Source organism: Muntiacus reevesi, chromosome 4 (genome assembly GCF_963930625.1).
Source record: "Muntiacus reevesi chromosome 4, mMunRee1.1, whole genome shotgun sequence".
NCBI lineage: Eukaryota > Metazoa > Chordata > Mammalia > Artiodactyla > Cervidae > Muntiacus > Muntiacus reevesi.
This window is the reverse complement of record NC_089252.1, coordinates 86,721,025-86,744,900: the sequence shown is the minus strand read 5'-3', so window position 1 is coordinate 86,744,900 and position 23,876 is coordinate 86,721,025.

Sequence of the window (23,876 nt, the reverse complement as noted above, 5' to 3'; positions counted from 1 at the left end):
TTTCCCACCGCTCTATTAACGGTGGACTTTTAATAGTTTGAAAATTCTTTGTAAGTGACCTAATATGAAATACTGCATTACAAACCCCCATAGGAGACACAATTCAAACAATAAAAGCAATAACACATTTTCATCCTGCTTCTAAGTTTTAATGGAGTGTATGTTATTGAGAGCCAGGATACTTTTTCCCCATCTGAGAAGCCATTTATTTACTTGCTGGATTGCTAAATCTCTACAGAGTTGACATCCTTCTTTTGAAAAACTGGATGTTTAGATTTCTAGATCAGATGGAAAGATTGCACTATCAGAGGTGAAAATGTTACATATTTCAAGTGTGAGCATATGACCTCACTTTTGCACGTACACCACCTTGGCTACTGGGATAGGATGGACAATCAGTAAGCAGTGATGCCTAGTTAAGGCGTCTGCTTTCCAGAAGACCTCTAGACAATATGATATTGTCCACCTCATACTATTCTTTAATCAAAATACACACATTGCATTTGAGTAAATGAGTAAACAGTACAAAATTGGCATATTTAAAAAATTCATCTTTGGAGACTCCAGGCATGTAAGATGTCTAAATCTGATCTAAAGTCAATTTTTCTGGGCATATGTATTGTTTCTTAAAAACCTGACCTTAAAACCACAGGAAGCTGGAAGAATTCTGTGTTCTTCTTTTTGTATTCTCATCTATTTTGCTGAACGATTTAGTTCAGTTCTTATGGCTCAGGTTTCTGAGTGTCTTCTGGGAGGGAGGACCCTTCTCCTTTTTCCCCTGTGTTTCTGTCCACTGTGTTGGAATTTCACCAGGGTCAAGCTCTCCACCCAGCCAGGGGAGGCCTGGGTGGCCCCAGATGCCACGTCTGTGACTGGGTGGGTACAATCAATCAGTTCTAGAGATCTTGTTGCAGGAAGTCCTATTTTGACCTTCGATCCAAATCACATTATCCAATCCAGTTTTACCACTACCACTCATTTCTGGGGCAATTTCTCAATTGTCTCAAAATTTGAAAGAGAATGATGATAAGTTAGTTAGGTTTTCTACAAATCAGAATATCTTTTGAAAAAATCTTAGTACAGTTTATTTCTTGTAATACAGACTGCCAAGTCTTGCCATGCAGTTAAAAATGAAAACTTTCATTCATCATCATTATCAGGTGTCATAATCATCTATAAGGACTTACTAAGGCCAGGACAATCTGTTAAATCACCCGGGATAAGATAGCACAGTCATGGATCAAACAGTCAAAAAGCTTCAATCAGGTAAGGATTAATATATACGTGTGTGTGTGTGTAAAGAATGCAAAATTTAAAAAATAAAGAGTAAATTAAGGGAGGTATAATAAAATGCCATGAGGATATCAGAAAAGTGGACATAACTTCCAGGTGGGAAGGGTTAGAAGTTTTTTTTAGAGAGAGATGGGATATATGGTTGGACCCCGAATGATGGATACAATTCAGATATGGAGATAAAGGAATGATGATTGTTTTAGAATACCTTTTGAGGTAGAGGGAATAGTGAAAATGCATATGTGAAGGAAGAAATTAAAGAGAAAACCAGCAGTATTTTGCTAAATAACTCATTTTAAAAATTGCTGTTCACCTAAATGTCCACTGATGGAGGAATGTAAAAAGAAGACGTGGTACACATATATAATGAAATATTACTCAGCCATGAAAAGAATGAAATAATGCCATTTGCAATGACATGGATGGATCTAGAGATTGTCATACTGAGTGAGTAAGTCAGACAAAGGCAAACATCATATGATATCACTTATATGTAGAATCTAAAGAAATGGTACAAATGAACCTAATCACAAAACAAAATGGTACAAATGAACTTATTTACAAAATCTATTTCTATCACAGAGGCAGAAAAGAAACTTCTGGTTACCAGTGGGGAAAGGAGGGGAGAGGGATAAATAGGCAGATTGGGATTGACATATATGCACTACCATAGAGAGGATACATAGCTAATAAGAATCTATGGAATAGCACAGGGAGCTCTATTAAATACTCTGTAATGAACTACGGGGACAAAATCTAAACAAGAGTGTATGTGTATGAATAGCTGATTCACTTTGCTATAAAGCAGAAACTCACACAACACTGTAAATCCACTATACTCCAATAAAAAATCATTAAGAAAAAAACTTGCAGTTCATCTTACTAAAAAATTACTCAAAACTGGGGAGGAAGTTCAGATAGTTCTCTGGATATATAGAATTCCTCCCTGACCCTGGCTATGGGCCCCTAACAGTAAGAACAGGCTGAGTTATGCTGTGATAATGGTGGTTTAGTCACTCAGTCATGTCTGACTATAGCCCACCAGGGTCCTCTGTTCATGGGATTTTCGGCAAGAATACTGGAGTGGGTTTCCATTCCCTTCTCCAGGGGATCTTCCCGACCGAGGGACCGAACCTATGTGTCTTGTGTTTCCTGCATTGGCGGGCAGATTCTTTACCACTGCGCCACCAGGGAAGCCCATGCTGTGAAAAAAGGAACTCCAAATCTCAGTGGCTTAAAAAAACAAACATTTATTTCTAATTCTCGTTAGATCTCTACTGAAAGTAAAGAGAGAGATTCTGCTTGGCAGAGGAATTTCAGAAAACTGAGCATTGGTGATTAAATGTTTCTATGTACAAGCTGTCATTTTGGCTCACACTTCCCTGGTCAGAAAACACTTTTTACACTTGCCTCGCTTCAAGAGGGCAGGAAAATATGATCCTTTTGAGGCTTTAAGTAAAGGAGAATGGTTTTAATGTCTGCTACAATTTCCATGTGTTGTTACCACGAGAATACATCCTCATTTTAGTACTGCAACTCACACGTCTCTAAAATATTCCCAAAGATTAGTTCATTTATTGAATGTTTATCTATGTCAGGTACAGTTCAGTTCAGTTCAGTTGCTCAGTCATGCCTGACTCTTTGTGAACCCATGGACTGCAGCACACCAGGCCTCCCTGTCCATCACCAGCTCCTGGAGTTCATTCAAACTCACGTCCATTGAGTTGGTGATGCCATCCAACCATCTCAACCCACTGTGGTTATGGACCAAAGAGGAGTCTGAGGTTAAGATGAACAGAAGTAAGGGGATGAGGGTTTTATTGACTGAAGGAAATTTTATAATTGGAGACATTGGGGTGAGGCATTTAGTTAAAGGTAGAGAGTACAAGGACTTAGGTTCTTCATGGATTTCTATAGTCTCCTTATCCTACTCTATAGAAAGATAACACATAAAGACCAATGATACATGAAGAAAAGGAAAAAACAGGTCAAAATGTTAGCTTATGGGCTAAGCCTCTACTCATATATTCATGCATTCAACAAGTATTTATTGAATGCTTACCGTTCATTATAAAGTGTTCCAGGGATACAACAGTAAAAAACAAACAAACAAAACCAAAACACCTCTGACCTTACCTTTACAAAATTTACATTCTGTGGGGAAAAAAGATAATAAACAAGGGTATAAATATACAAATACAGAATATGGCTCTTGTCCTTTCAGAGAGGAAGTGTACCACAGCCCTAAGGCTTAGCATCCTCCTTAATCTTGTGTATATAAACAAGTTCTTGTCTTAGTAAAGCAATACAGTTTAAGAAATTTTTGTGCCATTCTTTTCTGTGTCTAGAGAAGTGTAAAATATGGCTGACGACATGATGAATAAAATGATGAAGAAACCATTCAGAAATGTGCCTGCATACAGTGGTGAGAGATTAAGAGAAAGCAAGAAAGGATTTAAAGGAAAACATTTTTTGATATGATATGGTATGGTATGCTTTAATCCTTTCTGTCTTAGGTCAAATTTCTCTGGATGGAATCAGAGCATTAAAACAGCAATAGGTCATTTGAGCATAACAAGTAATTATCTTCCTTTCTGGCCAACTGACACTTGACAAATGGTGCTTCTTGTATTTATTTGTTGGTGGACTTTTCTATGAATCCTGGGGCGCGGCAGATACTGAATCACACCAAGATACTACGAAGCCCCTTGCAGCTAGGGCACTGGCCAAGATAAAGCCTCAACCAAAAGTAACCATGCTTGGTCTGACGGCTATTTCAAGATCAAATTCTGAGCACAGAAGGGGCAGCAATGCAAATGTAGTGTCACTGTTAGTGGTGGTACCATTTCTCACCTCTAACCCACTTCCAGTGTGGATCTGGGTGCTGCCCTGGTTCCCTGACCTCAGGCCTACCTCTAATATGTGCTCAATAAACCTGGGACTTCCCGTATGTTAACCTTTTAAAATCTTTTTTTTTTTTTTTTTTTTTTTACCTATTTTAATCTGTCCACTGTCAGGTTCAGTTACTTATGTCCAAGAAAACTAACTGATATATTGACTTTCCAGGGACATTTTTCAGTTATTTTTTCTTTATTCATTCATTCAGATAATTATTGAGTGCTTACTATATGCTAGGTACTTTAATGACAATTGAGGGTATAAAGATAAGTAAGGTATATCTAGATTCAAAGTTCTTGGAAAATTCATAGTTTGGGGCAGAAGGCAGACAGGTAAGCAAACAATGGCAGTAAGATGAACTACATGGGGTGACGGGACAAGACAGCAAAGAAGGTACTCTGCTAGTTTTCATCCTAATCCACGCATGGTGGTCAAAAGGGAGGCGGGGGCCCGTTTAGATGCTTAGGGTTGAGAAAGCAGGGTCCATATCTCCAAGAAAACTATCAAAAACTACAGAGAGAGGGAAGTGTCTTAACATAGCAGAGAACTAGTTAGAGAACTAGTTAGAGAACTACTAGAACTAGTAGTACCCAAGCCATACTAGAAGTAGGATTCCAAACCATATTGGAAAACCAAGCAGACAGCTACCTCCCAAGGATCCAGGCCAGTGGACATCGGGACACAGACTAGTTCCCTGTTAGAGGTGGGTCTTATTAGTGCTGGGATTAAGTGAAATCAAGTCACCTGGTAGTCTGTCTTCATCCTGGCATTTGATTTTATCAGATACTGCTATTATGAAAATATGGATTTGTATGTATTTGCCAGGCACAAATATGTGTGATTTAATTTAATCTTCTGAGGATTTTTGAGAGAGAGTCTATTACAGTTGTGGTGGAATGTTGTAATTCTCCATCTTCCGTGTCTTCCATATTCCTGGGCCCATGTAAGACTACATTTTCCAACTTGCCTTGCAGTTAATTGTGGTCATGTGACTGTATCTACTCTAGTGGAATGTGAGTAGAAGCAATATGTGCCGTAAGACCACAGTCAAGCTTCCCTGATGTTCTGTATTCCTTTCAGTAAGCTAGACCCATTGAAACCCAGTCTGGACTCTAGTGGTAAAAACAAAGTTCTAGGGAATAGCAGAGGATCGGGAATACAGTCCATGGAATTCTCTGGGCCAGAACACTGGAGTGGGTAGCCTTTCCTTTCTCCAGGGGATCTTCCCAACCCAGGGATTGACCCCACGTCTCCCGCATTGTGGGCAGATTCTTTACCAGCTGAGCCACAAGGGAAACCCAAGAATACTGAAGTGGTTAGCCTATCTCCAGGGGATTTTCCCGACCCAGGAATTGAACTGGGGTCTCTTGCATTGCAAGCAGATTCTTTACCAACTGAGCTATCAGGGAAGCCCAATGAAGACCAAGGAAACCATAAACAAAATGAAAAAACAGCTTTCAGGATGGGATAAAATATTTGCAATTGAAGCAACTGACAAGGGTTTAATTTCCAAAATATATGGATGGCACATGCAGCTCAAAATCAAGAAAAGCAAACATCCCAATTAAAAAGTGGGTGGAAGACCTAGATATACATTTTTCAAAGAAGACATACAGATGGTTAAGAAACATGTGAAAAGAGGCTTAGCATCACTAATTATTAGAGAAAAGTGAATCAAAACTACAATGAGGTGTCACCTCACATGATCAGAATGGCAATCATCAAAAAATCTATAAACGATAAAAACCGGAGAGGGTGTGGAGAAAAGCAGAGCCTCCTACACTATTGGTGGGAATGTAAACTGGTACAACCATTGTGGAGAACAGTATGGACATTCCTTAAAAAACTGGAAACAGAGCTACCATATGATGCAACAATCCCAATCCTTGGCATACATACCTCAGGAGAAAAACATACTTTGAAAAGATACATGCATCCCAATATTCACTGCAGCACTATTTAAAATAGCCAGGTCATGGAAGCAATCTAAATGTCTATCAACAGAGAAATGGATAAAGATGATGTTGCACATGCATAGAATAGAATATTACTCAGATGTAAGAACAAAATAATGAACCTGGAAATTATCATGTGAAGTGAAGTAAGTCAGACAGAGAAAAACAAATAACCTTTGATACTGTTTACATGTGGAATCTAAAAGAAAAGGTACAAATGAACTTATCTACAAAACAAAAATAGAATTACAGATATAGAAAATAAACTTATGGTTACCAGGAGATAAAGGGGGAAGGCATAAATTGGAAGATTGGGATTAACATATACACACTACTATATGTAAAAATACATAAAAAATAGGTTATCTAATAAGGACCTACTGTATAGCACAGAGAACTCTACACAATACTTTGTAACAGCCTATAAGGGGAGAGCGTCTAAAAAAGAGTAAATATACGTATACATATGAAAGACTCACTTTACTGCACATCTGAAACATAGCATTGTAAATCAGCTATATTCCAATAAAAATTTTAAAGAAGACCTCTGAGTGATTTTGTTGTATAGGGTTACCCACCAATCTGGGATGCTCCTTTCAGACTCAGATGTGTGGAAGATATACTTAAGTCACTGGGTTAGTGTCAGATGTCTTTGTTATAGTGGCGTAGACTCAGGCTAAATGAACATCCTCCTGCATTCTGTATTTACCAAGTGTCGTCATTGCTCTGTTGGAGATGAGAACCCTGAGCCCCAAGAGAGATGGAGTGGTCCTGAGACCATACATGCAACAGACATAAATCAGATCTGCATGACTGCAGATTTTGCATTCTCAAACACTCTTCCACTTAGCCTAGGACTGGCCAGGACAAACTGAACAGACTAAATGTTAACAGTGTTTGCTATTGAGAAAAATGCAAGGAAACCAGAGACAAACTTTCCCTACAACACTGCTCATCTGGGGAAAACGTACAGTCATGCAGTTAAGATTGGTCAAAACGCTGTGTAAAAGGAAGAGATGTCTGAAAATCTTCCTATAAAAACTGGAAGCGAGCTCATTAATAAGAACACATGCCATTTGTTGAGCAGAACACACAAACAGATTTTTGGCAACGAGATTTACTTCCAAGAAGAAAAGAAGTGCCTGCAGTGGTGGGGGTGGGGGGCAGACTGCTGACACACAGATGTGAGAACAAGATGCTTGCACCAGCTGTGCACTAAAGAAAGTTACTGCAACTATCAATTTTCTATTTTTGTTTTAGTAATTTATCAGTTAGACTTATCACACTGAGAGCGCTTCATAATAGGGACTGAGGCTTTGAAAACACAAGAACCAGAGTTAGCAACTGTTCCTAATACACACCCGGGCTCACACACAGTCTGCGGAGAGAAGCCATGCAAAGGACAAGTGTCAGCTCTCTGTGTTCTGAGCATCCGTGGGTTCCCATTACCTCAGCTTCAAATTATGCTTGTTCATGAAGAACAGGTGTTGGAAATAAAATCAAGGGGAAACCACTATGAATTCAGCCCCTCTAAAGTCATTGCAAGAATTTCTAAAATTACTCTTCTTAGACAAATTGCTCCCACAAGCCCAGATGATTTTTTATCTTGAGGGTGCACAGGGGATACTAAATCTTCCTGCCGACACAAACCCGTTTTCAGACGGGGCCAGAGATCCCATTCATCATGCATGCAGGGCTCAGGGTGCCTCTGCCACATTAAAGGTTAAAGCTGAGAAAGTCTAGGCAGTTCTGCCCCAGACTAGTGTGGGGAGGTCATGTCCACAGATGCGGGGGAGATTTTCCTTTTGGTAACACACAAAGATGAGTAAGTTCATTACTGATTTAAATTTTAAAAGCCCAGGGTTGAAGTGAAAATATTTAAATTCATTTGTGTAAACAGAATCTTTCAAGATGAAGAGAATAAACAATTTAAGCATTAGTGAGCTCCAAAGGAGTGGAGTGTGTGTGTGTTAATATAATTTCTTAAAAGTGATAGACAAGAAATTTAGATTATTTAATTATAGAAACATTTTTTAATGGTTTCTCCACCAAACCTACAATTTAATAAATATGTTTATTAGAGTCAAATTCCAGTGGCTGGCACCTGCTTAGGCTGATATCAAGTTTACTTTGGGGAATGGAATTTTGTTTGGAGTCAAAAGAGTTCACTCTGAAAGATTATCTTTCCCAGTGCTTCAAAAATCATGGCCACAGAGTTTTCTGCTGGACCAAGGAGAACAAAGTAAGGCAGACATCAAAGAAGAAAGCTAAGTTCACTTATTAGCAACTTCATAAACACTCTGTTGGATCGGCAAATTCATAGCTAATGTCATATCACAAAATTTTAGAGGTATATTCTTTTCCCACACTTACAGCCTGTCATTGGTCTGAGCCTGCAGTAGATCAGATGAGAGAATATAATCAACTGCTCAAACCTGGCTTTAGTCAAATCTAGACAAAATAAATTACAGGATAAAGACATCATCTTAGATTACCTTTCAAAAATTGACAATCAAGACAGGAAAGATTAAAATTTTATCTACCAAATTAGTTGCATTCATCTCTTGAACTAATGCTGCCAAAGTGTCAGAAATCAAACTGAACTCAGTCAAGAAATATTGAAAGAAGTAATACCTGAGGGAAAATGAAATGCATTCTGCCAAAGAAGCAAATACAAATAATAATGGAAACAGACACCTTTTAGTTAATTTCTACTAGGAAACTGCTTCTTTGCTGGGGTGGTAGGTACCTGCACATTTGTGTCAAATCTGAACAGCTGAAAAATCACAAATTCAAGGCTACTGAATCCTTAGTCCATTTGGTGTACACAAAATGGAATTTTAAAGCAGGATCAGAATCCGTAGTGTTGGTTCATCTGTTACTTCCATTCAAGGTAGGCCCCTGGAGATACAATTTTTCTCCTATTCTAAGAAGTGAACGGGTTTCCTACCTGGTTTCTACCCAAATTAACCCAGCCAAATCCAGGAGAATGCAAACTATTCTTCAATTCTTAATTTTAATTCTTTCACATGAAGCCAATTTTAAAAGATTTAGACACTATACTACTATAAATTAATTACATTATGAAAAATTATGTCAAAACTTTTGCTTATTTCTAGGCACAAGGACCAATGAAATTCATTTAATTAGTTGTCCTTCTTGCCTGGATTAAAGCCATTTTATTGGGTAAAGGCAGGCTTCGTGTGGCCACAAGAAGTGATCATCATAGTGCATTTGACTGGCCATGATTCCGGGTGGACCAGAGCAAGGTTTTGGTAACTCTGAACCGTTTCCTAGAGGATGCCCACCCTCGTGGCAAGGAGAAAATATTGGGATTACAATGAAGGGGAGTGACTTAGTAAAAGAGGGAGACCAAAGGTGAACATGTGGGAAATAAACCAATTTTCCTGACCTGCTAGATGAGTCTGCTAGGGCTTCTGTAACAGTGTACCACCGAGCGAGTGGCTTAAACAACAGAAATTTAAGACCTCACAGTTCTGGAGTCTATTATTGTTGTTGTTTAGTCACTAAGTCATGTCTGGCTCTTTATGACCCCAAGGACTGTATGGGATTTCCCAGGCAAGGATACTGGAGTGGGTTGCCATTTCCTTCTCTGGGGGATCTGCCCAAGATTAAGGTACTAACAGAGTTTGATCCTTTTGAAGGCTGTGAGAGAAGGATGTGATACTGTCTTCTCTCTTGGCTTGTAGATGGCCATCTCCTCCCTGTTTTTGTTCCAGTAGAGACTACAGGACTGCGAAAATGGCAGGTGTATGTTATAAGGCCATATAACGGGAATACCTGAGGAAAGGTAAATGTTTGACAAGCCTATCAAAAATTTTACAATATCACAATAAGAAAATCTGGAATTAATTTATTTTTAATTTCAACATATAGGAATGCTTTGTGTTTATGGTGTAGCATTTTTAATGTCCTGCTTTCACATTTATGACCTCAAATGTTCAGTGCAGAGCTCTGGGGAACTCTTTCTCTCCTTCTATTTCTGTTTCAAATGCCAAAGTCGTGGAGACCAAGTGAAGATTGTTTTTATGAATAGATGCAATGAATTAGAAACAATGAATTGAGAACAATGACTTAATATCTAGTGACTTTTTCATTCTTTTCTTTCATGAAATAAACCACTGTGTAGTATCTCCCTTATTCTTTCATGTTATTAAATTTCTTGTCAAAATCTTCCTTAAACCACAGAGACAAAGATGAATTCTCCCTCTGTGAGTCTGAGCAGTTAAATTTACTTCTCTGACACACTGCAGTTGATTTAGAGCTAATCTGTCTCCTTTTTATTGGCTTCGTGTAAAACATTGCTTTTCCTGGTTTCTTTTCTTTCCTTCTGTATTGTCTTGCAGAAATATGTAATTTCAATTTATACCATAAGAAATTAGTCTCTCTGAGAAAAATTCAAGAAGACTTTTATAACAAAAGAAAAACATACATTACTCATATGCTTTTGGATTTCCCCCAGTGTAACCAAAGTTGGAATGTCAAAAATCTGAGGGGAGTGAGGGGTGATAATCAATACCTGGAAAGGAACACTAATGAAAAGGACAAACCATGATCCAGACACAGTTAGCAACATGACAAAATGTTGCTTCTACTATTTATCTGAGCAAATCTGACCTTCCATTCCTCCAAAGGCTAGGAATATTTGACTTAGATTCATGATACCACATTCAATCCCCCTATTTATTTTATTAATGAACAGATACATTGCAGACCTATAGGAACAGAAGAAAAGAAACACATCAGTAATTTCAGAAAACCTGTATCGATTTACTGAGAACCAGTCCCAGAAATGAATCTCATTTTCTGATATTTGCTAAATTTGAGATGTGGGCAAACAAGAAACTATTTCCAGGGAAGTTCAGCCTTAGGCTTCTAGGATACCTTTTTGCAAAAATTTGGATTAGGTGATAGGACAGTTAAGTAGATTGACATCTGTTTCGACGATTATGTTTAAAGTTGATTGATGAATTAAACTCAATGTAGAAGAATTCTAGTGGTGGTGGGGTGGGGACAAAATTCACAAGCAATTCTTATCCAACATGTTTTCATTCAATATTATTTATGATCCTGTTCTCTGTGGCAGGTGTTTGGGCTACAAGCTGGGGATGTCACTATGTAGATGTCACAATGCCAGACATGGCTGGGCATTCAAGATACTTGCGATTTTGGGGGAAACCCAAGGGAGAGAGTGATACACCCTGCACATATTATGAATACTATGGCAGGATTAGGGTTCTATATGGTGATAAAGGTGTGCCTAAAAGAGAGAGAGAGTGTAATAGAATCTTAGAGAAAGCATTATGGGGAAAATGCCATCTTGAATGAGAGCTGAAAGGTAACTAAAACTGATCCTGGTAAAATGCAAGGTGAGTGTGGGAGAACATCCTCAGGGAAAGATGTTTCAGGGAGAAGGAAAAACATAAACAAAAGTCTTGTGTCTCATCAATGACTCGCATAAGGATTAAAGAGGCCAGTATAACGGTCAATGGTGTTGTCTCCCTAATATTCATTGTATACCAACAACTTTGTGAAAGGCTTAGGGACTTATACTCTGACCACATTTTGAGGAGTTGGACTTGATTGGTTAAATCAATCCTTGCCAGCCCATATTCTTTGCCAGGGATTAATTCAAAGTCCTGACTTAAGACACTCAATCACAGTGGTTTCTGATGTGAGGAGAAGGTGGGCTGGTGTGGTCCAGTGGGACATTTCCTGGGGGAACTTCCGGAAGATTGCCAGTGGAATAGAAGATGTATCCTGTCTGATATATGACTGTGATAGCATGAAGCCTAGCATGCTCTGGCAGGCATCCTACGGTTATAGGGAGGGACATTAAGCTTTGGGATGAAGATGACACTACTGTCGCGTGAAGAATGGAAAAACCATGAGTCCTTGATAACATAACATGACAGAAACATCCAGCTCCAGAGCCTGGCTTACCTCTGCACTCTGCTATATGAGCCAAAGTCTCCTGTGTTAATGAAACAAGTCTGACTTGGACTTGTTTTAATTGATGCATAATTGGTGTATAACATAGTGATCCAGTACTTGCACAGATTCCATTAAAACAAATAACCAAATAATGCCTATAGTTTTTTATGCTGTACAATACACTCTTGCTGCCTTTTTCATACATAGTACTTTGTGTCTCTTAATTCCATACCTCTATCTTGTCCTTCCTTTTCCTCTGTTCACTGTTAACTGTTTATTTATTCTTTATATCTGTGAGTCTGTTTCCATTTTGCTATTTAAATTCATTTGTTATATTTTTTAGATGCCCCAGTATTTTGTTTTCTCTGTCTGACTTACTACATAAGCATAATATTCTCTAGGTCTATCTGTATTGCTTCAAAGGGCAGAATTTCATTATTTTTAATGGCTGAGTAATATTCCACTGTCTAAATAGAACCAAAAAATAATGTTGTGATTTATGTCAAAGAGTGTTCTGCCTATGTTCTCTTCTAGGAGTTTGTGGTTTCAGGTCTTGTATTTAGATCTTTAATTTGTAGCTTTTCTAATAAAAATGCACTATCAGAAAGGTAAAGTACAAAAATTAGTCCCATTAAAAATCCCATCAAAAATAATAAAATACCTAGGAATAAATTTAACCAAGGAGGCGAAAGACTTACAGTCTGAAAATTAAAAACACTGATGAAGGAAATTAAAGATGATACAGAGAAATGGAAAAATATCCCATGTTCTTGATTTGAAATAATTACTATTGTTAAAATGACCACAGTACCCCCAAAGAATCTATAGATTTAATGCAATCTCTATCAAAATACTCAAGACATTTTTCACAGAACTACAAGAAGCAATTCTCAAATTTATATGCAACCACAAAAGGCTCTGAATTGTCAAAGTTATCTTGAAGAAAAAGAACTAAGCTAGAGGTATCACCCGTTCTGTCTTCCAACTATACTACAAAGGTACTACAGTGTGATACTGGCATAAAACACAGACACAAAGATCAACAGAATATAATACAGAGTCTAGGAAAAAATCCCCATGCACCTATGGTAAATTAATTTATATCAATGGAGGCAAGAATATACAATGAATAAAAGAGTCTCCTCAATAAGGGGTGCTGGTAAAACGAGACAGCTACATGTAAAAGAATAAAAGAGAACATTTCCTCACACCATATTAAAAAAAACTCAAAATGGATTATAGACTTCTGTTTGAAGCTGAAAATCCTTAAATAATAATGACTGATAATCATATTGACAGATGATGCAAGAGTAGGAAAGATAGCAAATAACTTAGATGAACACAAGAGGATTCAATGAGTTATTGATGGGGTGGTGATGGGCTTGGGTAAACAAGAGGAGATTTAATGTGGATAAGTATAAAATTTGGTGATTATATATAATATATATAAATAATATAAATATAAAATAATAATCAATAAATAATATATTTTTTAATCATACAAAACAATGGAATGGAGGAAATGCAGATGCTATGATTTATGTGAAGAATCTCTAGGAATGTTGTAGAACAATGTTTGATAATTAAGTGTATCACATGGATTCCAACTGAGGTTAAATTAGAGTAATAATTTCTAAAAGTCATAGTCCCATATTTTTGCATGAGATACTTATACTTCATAAAGACTTCATGTCCTTGGAACAATATTTGTAAAGGTTCAATGATACCCTGGGGAAGTAGAGAAAAGGCAGGTCTAGGAACGAAACTGTTGACGGGAATAGAAATGAGAAGCCCAGGTATGACCATCGATGGTTTACACATGCAACTCTTCCCCTCCTTTGCGTTCATGGCAGACATTAGTGTTCAATCACAGGGTTTTTTCTTGCTGTACCTGAGGGTTCATAAGGGAAAGAACTTCTTTTCATAAGGCAGCTCTCTAGGCATAAAGTCTCAAACAGAATCCAAGCTGGTTTACAAGATAAAACTTATTTACTACACCTAACTTTCCTAGAAAACACATGACTTCAGCAGCGGGTTGCAAACTAAAATGTCTTTGAATGCCAGACAGATAATCAAATGAAAAACCTACAGTTTGGCAGAAACTGGGACAGAGATGCTTAGTCTGAAAGTTTGGAAGCTCAAAATTAAACAATAACAACTAGACTGTTCAGCCTAAATAACAGCTGTCTGCAGACCAAAGCTAGTCCTTAAGTAGTTGTGTTCTCTCTGACACATGGAGTCATAAGACATTCTTCAAATAATTGAAGTGTGGACATATGAAAGAATGATTATTATGTATCTCTTTCAAGAAGAGATGGGCTTCCATGGTGGCTCAGAAAATAAAGAATCTGCCTGCAATGCAGGAGAATATAGTTCCATCACTGGACTGGGCCGATCCACTGGTGAAGGAAATGGCAACCTACTCCAGTATTCTTGCCTGGAGAATTCTAAGGACAGGGGAGCCTGGTGGGCTCCCTATAGTCCATGGGGTCTCAAAGAGTTGGACACAACTGAACAAGTAACATACTTCAAAATAAAAAAGGGTGAATGGTTGAAGTTATGGGTAGACTAAAGTATAATAATTTTATAATTATTGAAACTGTCAAATAATAATTTACTTTCTGTTAATATTATGAAAACTGCTAGTAACAAATCCAGATAGTCAACCCTCTGTAGACCAGAATTTGTAAAGCGAGATCCATAAAATCTTTATACATAAAAGATATGATCATGTGCATTTTTTCTAGGGAAAAGTTACATGGCTTTTCTCAGTTTATTTAAAATTTCAGTTCCAATTGTTTAAGTAGTGGTGGTAGAAATGATGGCATGTGTTTACCAAAATTTGCTTACATTTCTTTCTGGGCACAGAAGATGACTGTATTTCTTTACTCAGTCATGTAGTTGAGTTCTGGAGAGCGGGTCAAGTCCATACCTACTCCCTAAAACTTCTCAGTTCTTTTCTGTGCGCCTACTTTTCCCTTGTTTTAAAGAAATAAATTATTTCCTAAGCCCCTGAGATTTGGGATTGTTTGTTACAAAAGTTAGTTTCTCCTGACCAATTAAAAAATACTCTTTGGACAGCAAGTTTAACAATTTATCAAGCTTGCAATTGTATTGCACAAATCAAAACAAAGTGTTTTAAAACAAACCAGGTTTTAAATAGAAATTCTTTAACATATGTATAACAAAATTGGCATGTACATAGTTTGGGTTTTTAAGGTCTTCAAGGTTAATGATGGTAAGGCAACAAATAAAAATATACTGTTACACTTTTGCAACTAATTTCTCTAGAGATGTTCAAGTTCCAGAAATTTTCATGGGTTCAAGTTCCAAACAATAAGGACATATTTAAACGAGTCTTCTATAAAAGTTATTTATTTGACAAGGTAATTTTCTTCCGTATTTATGTTGTGAATAAATCCATGAATGCTATGTTATTTTAATGCATTGCTCCAAAATCTCCAATGCCCTCTCATAAAGTTCAGATGCACTTCTCTGAACCCTCACTGCACTTTAGAATCACCTGAAGGAAAATTTAGAAACAGATATTTAATCCTACCTCTAGAAATTCTGATTTAACTGGCCATTAATATTTTTGACAAGTCCCTCAAGTGATTCTAATCTGTAGTCCAGTAGAGAACAGGGGTCCATAGGATCAAGTTTAATCTCCTCAGCATGGTTTAATCTCCTCAGCATGGTATTCCTTGCTTTTCTTAATAAAGTCAACTCAATCTAGCTTCAGAACTAACCATGTGCCGCCAATCTTAGCCTGTTTATCTGATCTTCAACTGCTATTTTTTGTAAAAATCCCTTTGTTATTCCTAATAATGTCTTGAGTAAATTTCATGGCTTCTTTTTACAGAAATGGTAACAAACTAAAAATAAAACCGTTTGCCCCAAAGTCATTCATACTCCTATTCACCTATGTTTGCACAATATACAGAAAAGCAAGCCAAAATATTCTGTTTTGAAGTTTTGAAATGGCCAGGTTATATAATTTTTGCTAACAAGGTCAGAACTTCTGGGAGGATTTTCTTCCTTGAAATAAAGGCAAAATCTGGAGTGAAAGAAAAAAAAGAAAGAAAGAAACCTAAGTTTCTTTGCACTCTTCCTTCCCGTCTGAACAAAGATGTGAAGCCTAGCAGTACTGCAGCCATCTGCGGCCATGCGGTAAAACAACATGAAAAAGGCCCACAGATCAAAGGTGGAAAAACAGAAGAGCCTGTATCCCTGTCGACACCACTGAAGTGTTATGTCACTCCTGAATCACCAACTAACGGCTACCCCACAGTAAGTATTTAAGCTACTAAAGTGGGTTTTTCTGTGGCTTGCAGCAAAACGTTTTCCTAAATAAAATTACTATGATTATATTTTGAATTATTTGATTCATCAGAATACTGAAAAATAAATTCAGTCACTTCAAAATACAGGGACTTTTAAGGGCAATTTTGGTGTCAGAATTGAAGAAAAACAATATACTACAACACTGTGATTAACTTTATAATGAGCAGAAGTTATACTTAACTGGGTAGGAGAAACAGTGGGACCATAATTTGAGGATGTCCAAAGATATATTGATTGCTTGTGTGTTTTGAAAATAGCTTTAGAAATATACTTTTTCTTAGATGTCTGTATTTAAAAAAATTTTCCCTAGCTCTATCAATTGTTTCACTCATTCATTTATGAAGTCAATGTGGCACCTCAGATCTACAAAATGGCTGGTGGTTATATTTAAATAATTCATTGCAGATTAACAAGGCTTTTAGATGAACATGATTTTGGTTATTCATGGGTTGCATAAATTCATAATGGGGTACAAGGTCTTTCTTGCAAAGGATGCACTTTGCATTTGTCATTCAAGGATATTCTTTTGATGAATTCAGTTAGAATTTACTCAGCTGTCAGGGCCTAATGAATAATGAAAAAAATTGATCCTAGAAAATTGAGGTATTTGGTGTGGAATTCTGTCTATTTAAAATGTATCCTTTATTATACATATCTACTTTGAAATCAAATGGTTGGGTTCTATATCAAATGGGTTTTGGAGCCCAAGTATGCTTTTTTTTTTTTTTTTTTGGTAATGAAAATGGTCTATAAAGCATTTATGACAAAGTTCAAAATCTAAGGTTAATACAAAAGGGTTTGAAAGCAATCACCAGGTAAGTAGAAATTTAGCATAGGAAATGAAAGGCATAGATGGGGAAATAAAATGAAGAGAAGCAGTGGGCAGAGAGGGATTTGAAAGGAACATTAATACTTCACATAATGAAAAAGAATATAGGTAGATGATCGTGAATATGGTAATGGTGAGGAATAACGGATGGAGTTACTTCATTCTACACTAGAGAAAACTGATAATAAATAAAAGTCAGTTGGCAGATCTGTGGGTGTTCTGGACTTTTAAAAGACCAATAAATCAAATGCTTATAACATGAGTTTCAGAATGAGAAAACACGTGGGACCTGCATCTAATTTCCTAGGCTTTTGGAAAATGCATGTCATGTCTGTTGCCAAACAAAAACAAATCCAGGAGAGCTATTTAACATACACCAGTGAAAATAAAGATCAACAGAAATTGCCTTCTAAAAATATTTCTAGAGGAATTTAAAAGCGATGAGGTCCTCATTATTTCTATTTCTCTACAGATTGCCAATGTGCCTCTATTATTTTATGCTCTTTTCCTTTTAGTAAATGCTAATGAGCAAATGATATGCATATGCATAATCTGGGCACAGCTACATATGTGAGATGATGCTCTGTGCATTAATTTGCCAGCTTCGTTTCTGCCAGCATCACATATCTGAAGAGCTGGAAGAAAGTTCTAGAGGAGGAGATTTTACCCCATCATTGTGAATACTCAAGAAGTCAGGTCATTTTTCATGATAATTACTACCACACAATGAAGGAACTGGCTGGGACTCTGAAAACCTGTTCATTGTCTTCTTACTAATCACTCTACTCTAAAAAGCCAAGATTGTTTTTGGTAAGGTCTTCCTATGACATCCAGACTGTGTGTTTAATCTTTATCTTTAAGACTCTGGCCTGTTCATTCCACACATAAAAAACAAACACTCTGAGTAACAATTTCTAAGGAATCAATGTAACAAAATCCATGAAGGAGAGAAAAGTAACCAAGACCTCACTAGACAGTTTTGGTAAATAAATCAGGCCAAAATTCTATGGAGTAAAACACCAAATGTTATTTCATTTTTTAAGTGTTACCCAGTATTGACAAAATTTGATATCAATTAATTAAAAAGTTCTTTGCATACATTATTTTTGCAAGTGGTTAAATTCCTTGGGCAAATAAATTAACCAAGAGTTTTATTGTTTGCGAAATGGAGGTAATGGTATTAATAATGCCTATTTCAAAACATTGCTGTACCATTTGAATGAGATAATAAATGCACACCTTTTGTATTCTGATGTTTTCCAGTGCACCAGGTCACTTACTTTTAGGTCATAAAATACAGATTAGGTGATTGGTACCTGTTAATGACAGGACAGAATATATTGGATTTGTTGCTTTTCATATTTAGCCTCATTGACTTATAAGATTTGAATCAGGTAGCTGGTGTGATTATGCCTTAAAACAGATACTCAGTAGTGACTGGGTCATGAGGAGAGAATCTGTGATATCATGAAGGGGAAGAACACAAGAACGTAAGAGCCTGGGGAGACTCTAAGACTGCGGGTCCTCAAGGGTATTCGATTATTTGGGTAATGTAAGTTTTTATTTCTCACTAGTTTTTTCCACTCTTCCAGTATACTGAGAGTGATGAAGACAGTGAAGTTTGGGGGTTCAGGGCAAGGCCTTGCTTAATTCACAACTAACATATCCCACCAGACCATGTTTTTTGTCAGTTGATAGGCAAGTTAGAATGCCCCAGATACAGAACTGGCTTAACTTTCATGGCTTCAGCTATCAATAGAAGGGCAGTGAGGAAAATCAGGCAAAGTTTTAGGAAAACCAGTCTGCAATCTGACAGGTCCTCCTCAAGTCACTTCTGCCAAATCGTAAAGTCTTTCGCCCATGTTTCTGGACCCATCGCTAACACCCTGGGTATTTTTGGAATTATATACAATATAGGTCTATTTGGAATTATATACAATGTAGGTCTATTTGGAATTATATACAATGTAGGTCTATTACTGTCCATATCAGTTATAATCTCACTGTATGTAGAATTTTCTGCAACTTGTAAAAATAATCTTTGTGTTGTATAAAGGAAGTTCATTTTGCTAAGTATATTCTTACCTATAAAATCTGCAGAGGCTGTGTCCTAGAAGAGAAAGGAGTGTGTTTCTAAAAGTAATCCCAAAAAAACAATCTGAAGTTGGGACACGGGAAGGGGTTTAGGATTTTTACCACTGTTGAAGGGTGTCAGTGCTCTGAATGACCTAAGCTGCTGTGGCAGGGGAACTGAAGGTGTACAGAGTTGCGTTGTATCAACAAGTAAAGTGCACTGCTGTTGAATTTTATTTGTAAATAATTCACCTCAAGAGTTTAAAGAAAGGACTGGAGGAACTGTGTTCTAATGTTTCTCTTGGGGCAGCATCACTGAACAGATTTTAGACAGCTGTCCTTTTGTTTTTCAGCCAATAAGTGATGCTGACTCTTCTGATGACTCTTTTGTTTGCAATATCTACAAGTACCCTTATTTATAGATTTTTGATTCTTAAAGAACATAGAACCCTGTGCTCATAGTTTTATTTGGGGGCCAGTTATTTTATCTGTAGAGTCAAATGTTTGTTTTTATTTTTAACTTGTTTACTTTTTTGGATATTTTAAAAATATTTAGCCACATCTTGGAGATCTTCTAAATTGGTAGTTTCCACTCCAGTTATTTTTTGACCATGTCCCCATATCAGGCCCCTATATTCAATCCATAACAAAAGAAAACACAACTTCTTTGACTTCTTTTACCCCTGAATCTTACAACCCAAAGTCTATTTTTAAAGTCTCCTGTTTATTCATCTTTAATTTGTTTACAATTTGGAATATTTGGCCAATCTACTCTTAAGGGAAAGGCTTTCAGAGTTTACATAGTGTCTTTTTTTCTTCCCATTTTAAGGTCAATTTTCAAACTGTGTGTATTTGGAGTATTGAAATATTCTCCTGGTCTTTCTCCTGCTGTTTTCAAACACTTCCCCTAATTTGGGAGCTTACAATTTAGTGAGTGGGTTTGTTCAGATAGAGTAGTTCAGAATAGTAAACAATTTCTTACAAAATCTGGAATTCCATGATAACTTTCTGTTTTGTCTTCTTGAAGTGCAGTAATTATGGCCCTTAACTCAGCTCTGAACTGGGCTTTAAAATCTTCTGATACAGATCTACATTCTGGTTTAGCAATTTTAAGGGAGTATTGTACAATGTGTTAGCTTTTTTAAAGTCCAGATTCTTTCTTCTATTATGGATTGTTTAGTTGGGTATTTCTTCTAGAGTCCTTAGTAGAACTGAACTCACTGCAATCCTTCCATGGAGAGTTAGTGTCTAGGATGTGACGATCAGTAACATTTTTCCCCAAAGTATACTTTTATTCCCTTGAACATTCATAAATTCTCTATCTCTTGGCAAGCTTGAATTCCCTCAAATTCTGTTAGTTTAAAAAAAAAAAAAAAAGATCTGTTAATTAACTGAATAAGATTTTCTAATTTAAGAATTTTACACCCAACCATCAACTCTTAGTCAAGAGGCATTATCTGTTTCTATTCCTAGAGAAAAACAGTATAAGGGGCTGAGGGCAAAGCAATTTTCTTCCCTGCTTATCTCAACTGATATCTCTTTTCTAAAAAGATTTTCAGGCTAATATTGAGGATGGGCAATGGGAGTGGAAAAAGTTTCTTTAAAAAAATCTATAAACTGTAAATCTTTGTGAAAAATCAATGAAATTAATCTAAAGTATATGTCAAGGTTCTAAATAATTGTTAAAACATACAGTTATAGAAGTAGTTAAGTCTGCTGGTCACTCTTCCCTTACTCGTGATATCTTCTAGAGGTGGAAAGAAAAATAGTTGATCACCTCAAGGGGGTTTCAGGTTTGAAAGCATCTCACTTACAATATCAGGGCTCTAATTTTTAATGATAGTTTTTAGGAAAATGGGTTTTATTCCTAGATTCCTTCTAGGGATTTTATAAGTCCTGAAATCTGCATTAGTGTGTGCACAACTTTTCAGTTTCATTTCTCCTCTACTTTCCCCTTCTCCTTCATTGAAATAGCCATTCAGAATTTGGAATTTCTCAGACACAGCTCCTGCCATCTAAGATTTCAAGACATGAGTGTGCATGCATGCGTGTGTGTACACCCACACCCACACCCACCCCCCAAACACACAGGAATACTACTCAGCCTTAAAAAAGAATGAAATCCTGCCATTTGCAACAACATGAGTGAACCTATGCTAAGTGGAATAAGTCATATGGAGAAAGACTAATACTGTATGATTTCACTAACAAAAAGACAACAAATGATCAAAATTAAACAAAAAACCCTCAGAGACACAGAGAACAGTGTTTACCAGAGGGCAATGGTATTTGGGGGTGGGGGAAATGGGTGAAAGGAGTCTATCACATGGTGATGAATGGCAGCTAGAACATATGAGTAGTGATTACTTGCCACTCTGTACAGATGTCAAATTATAATGCTGTATATCTAAAACTTACACAACAATTTGTCAACTGCAAAATACCACTCAAATAGCTTTGAAAAGAAGATTGTCACCCAATTCTGGCACCAAATTTAATAGAATATTACAAAACATATTCTAATAAGAAATGCATATATTCAAGTCATTGTGTTAGTATATTAGTTAGGGGATGTGTGTAGGAATTTTAAGTAGTTTCTCCTACTAACTTCTTAAAACAGGAGGGGATAGTTTAAAAAGCTACCAATGGTACACTTACTCATGGAACACAGTCAATGAACTAGAGTAAGTCAAGAAATATTTACACATATTTGAGCACTCACTATATGCCAGACATTATGTAGGCTGAAGACAGAATGGTGGATAGATGACTGCAGTGAATAACTCAGCAACTAGTTGCTGCTTAAACATTTTTAATTCTACCATCCTCCACCATCCACCAATTATTTTGGGCAGCAAGTATGAGTCACAGACCGCAAACCAAGAAATGTAAGAATTGGGAATATTTTTAGTTTTTATAACTTAATGTCTATTATAAGATTCTGATTTTCTAAGAGCTAAAAAATAAAGTTCAGTGAATTCAGGGATCTGCCTTTTCTTCCCTTTCTCTCTACATTTGTGTCTATAATCTAGTGGGTTTATCTAATATCAGGGCATATTAGCTTAGAGTGGGGGTGAATGCAAGCTTATTTGGGTCAACACCGTCTATTAACATTGGCATTTGCTGATAAGTTCTCATTTCAATCTGGATGTGGTCACCAGTCCATGTGGCTATTGCAATTCACCCTTCATTCCAGCTGTCAACATTTTCAGATCCTGCTGTTCTCTGTCACGTGCAGGCACATGGTAAATCATCTCCCACTCCTGCACTATGCCGAATGGTAGGGACCTACCGCCCTGCTTCCTGTGTTTCCCAAGCTCTGCTGTAGTCATGGGAACTCTCGGAGGAGGCCACAGTCTCATCTGCCTACACACATCTTGCAGAAATTTCTGCTATATTCCCCACCATGCTGGGTGGAGAAATCAACATCTGGTCATTCTGGGGGATTTATCCAGTATATTAGGATAGTAATTGAGCTCTTTTATTTTGAGATAGCAAATAATGTCACTTAAATAAAATAGAAGTTTATTTCTTCCTTATAGAAAAATTTGGGAAAGTGGTCCTGTGCTGATACAATGCTTTAAATGTGTCATTATCCAGATTTCTTTCACCTCATTGCTCTACTTCAACCTGTGGGCCAGTTTTCACTATTCTTTTTCATTATAGTCAAGAGGAAGAAGGAAACAAGGGTATACTTGGTTACGTGATCAAACTTAGCTGCACAGAAGGCCAAGAAAAATAATCTTTTGCTTGGGAGGCCAGGTGGCCTCAATTAAATCTTGCAAGTTCTATGACTAAAGAAAAGAGGAAATAAATCTGGTTTGTGGGGTGGAGAAAGAAATGGCAACCTACTCCAGTATTCTTGCCTGGGAAATCCCATGGGCAGAGGTGCCTGGTGGGCTACAGTCTATGGAGTTGCAGAGTCAGACATGACTGAGTGACTAAAAAACAACAGGTTGGGTCACAAGGAAAATCTGCTATTTGGGGGACAGATCTCCCTCAACCTGTTCTAGGTTTTCCAGTTTGGGTCAGCAGGTAAAGAATCCACCTGCAATAAAGGAGACATAGGAGACAAGGGTTCAATCCCTGGCTTGCAAAGATCCCCTGGAGAAGGAAAACAGCAACCCACACTAGTTTTTTGCCTGAAAAACCCCATGGACAGAAGAACCTGGTGGGCTGCAGTCCATAGGGTCGCTAAGAGTTGGACACGACTGAGAGACTCTACATGCACACACCACCTTGAGCCTAAATCTAAGGGTTCAGGGCTCTTTCTATCCACTCAAGTCTTTTTTCTCCTCTAGTTCTCCTTCCTTTCAGCAACACAGGGTATTATTATTGTGATGGAAGTTAGGGAGAAGGATAGAGGCAGTCAGGAAGCTTTCTCTCCTGAAGCAATCACCGTTTGCCAGAACAACAATTAAGCTTAAAAATCAAAAGCCAAAAATGGATTGTTTTGTGTTGTTCTCAGTCATCATTTTTCTGAGGCTATGAGCATAAAACATGTAAGTGAGTGCCTTCATGGGGGAGGG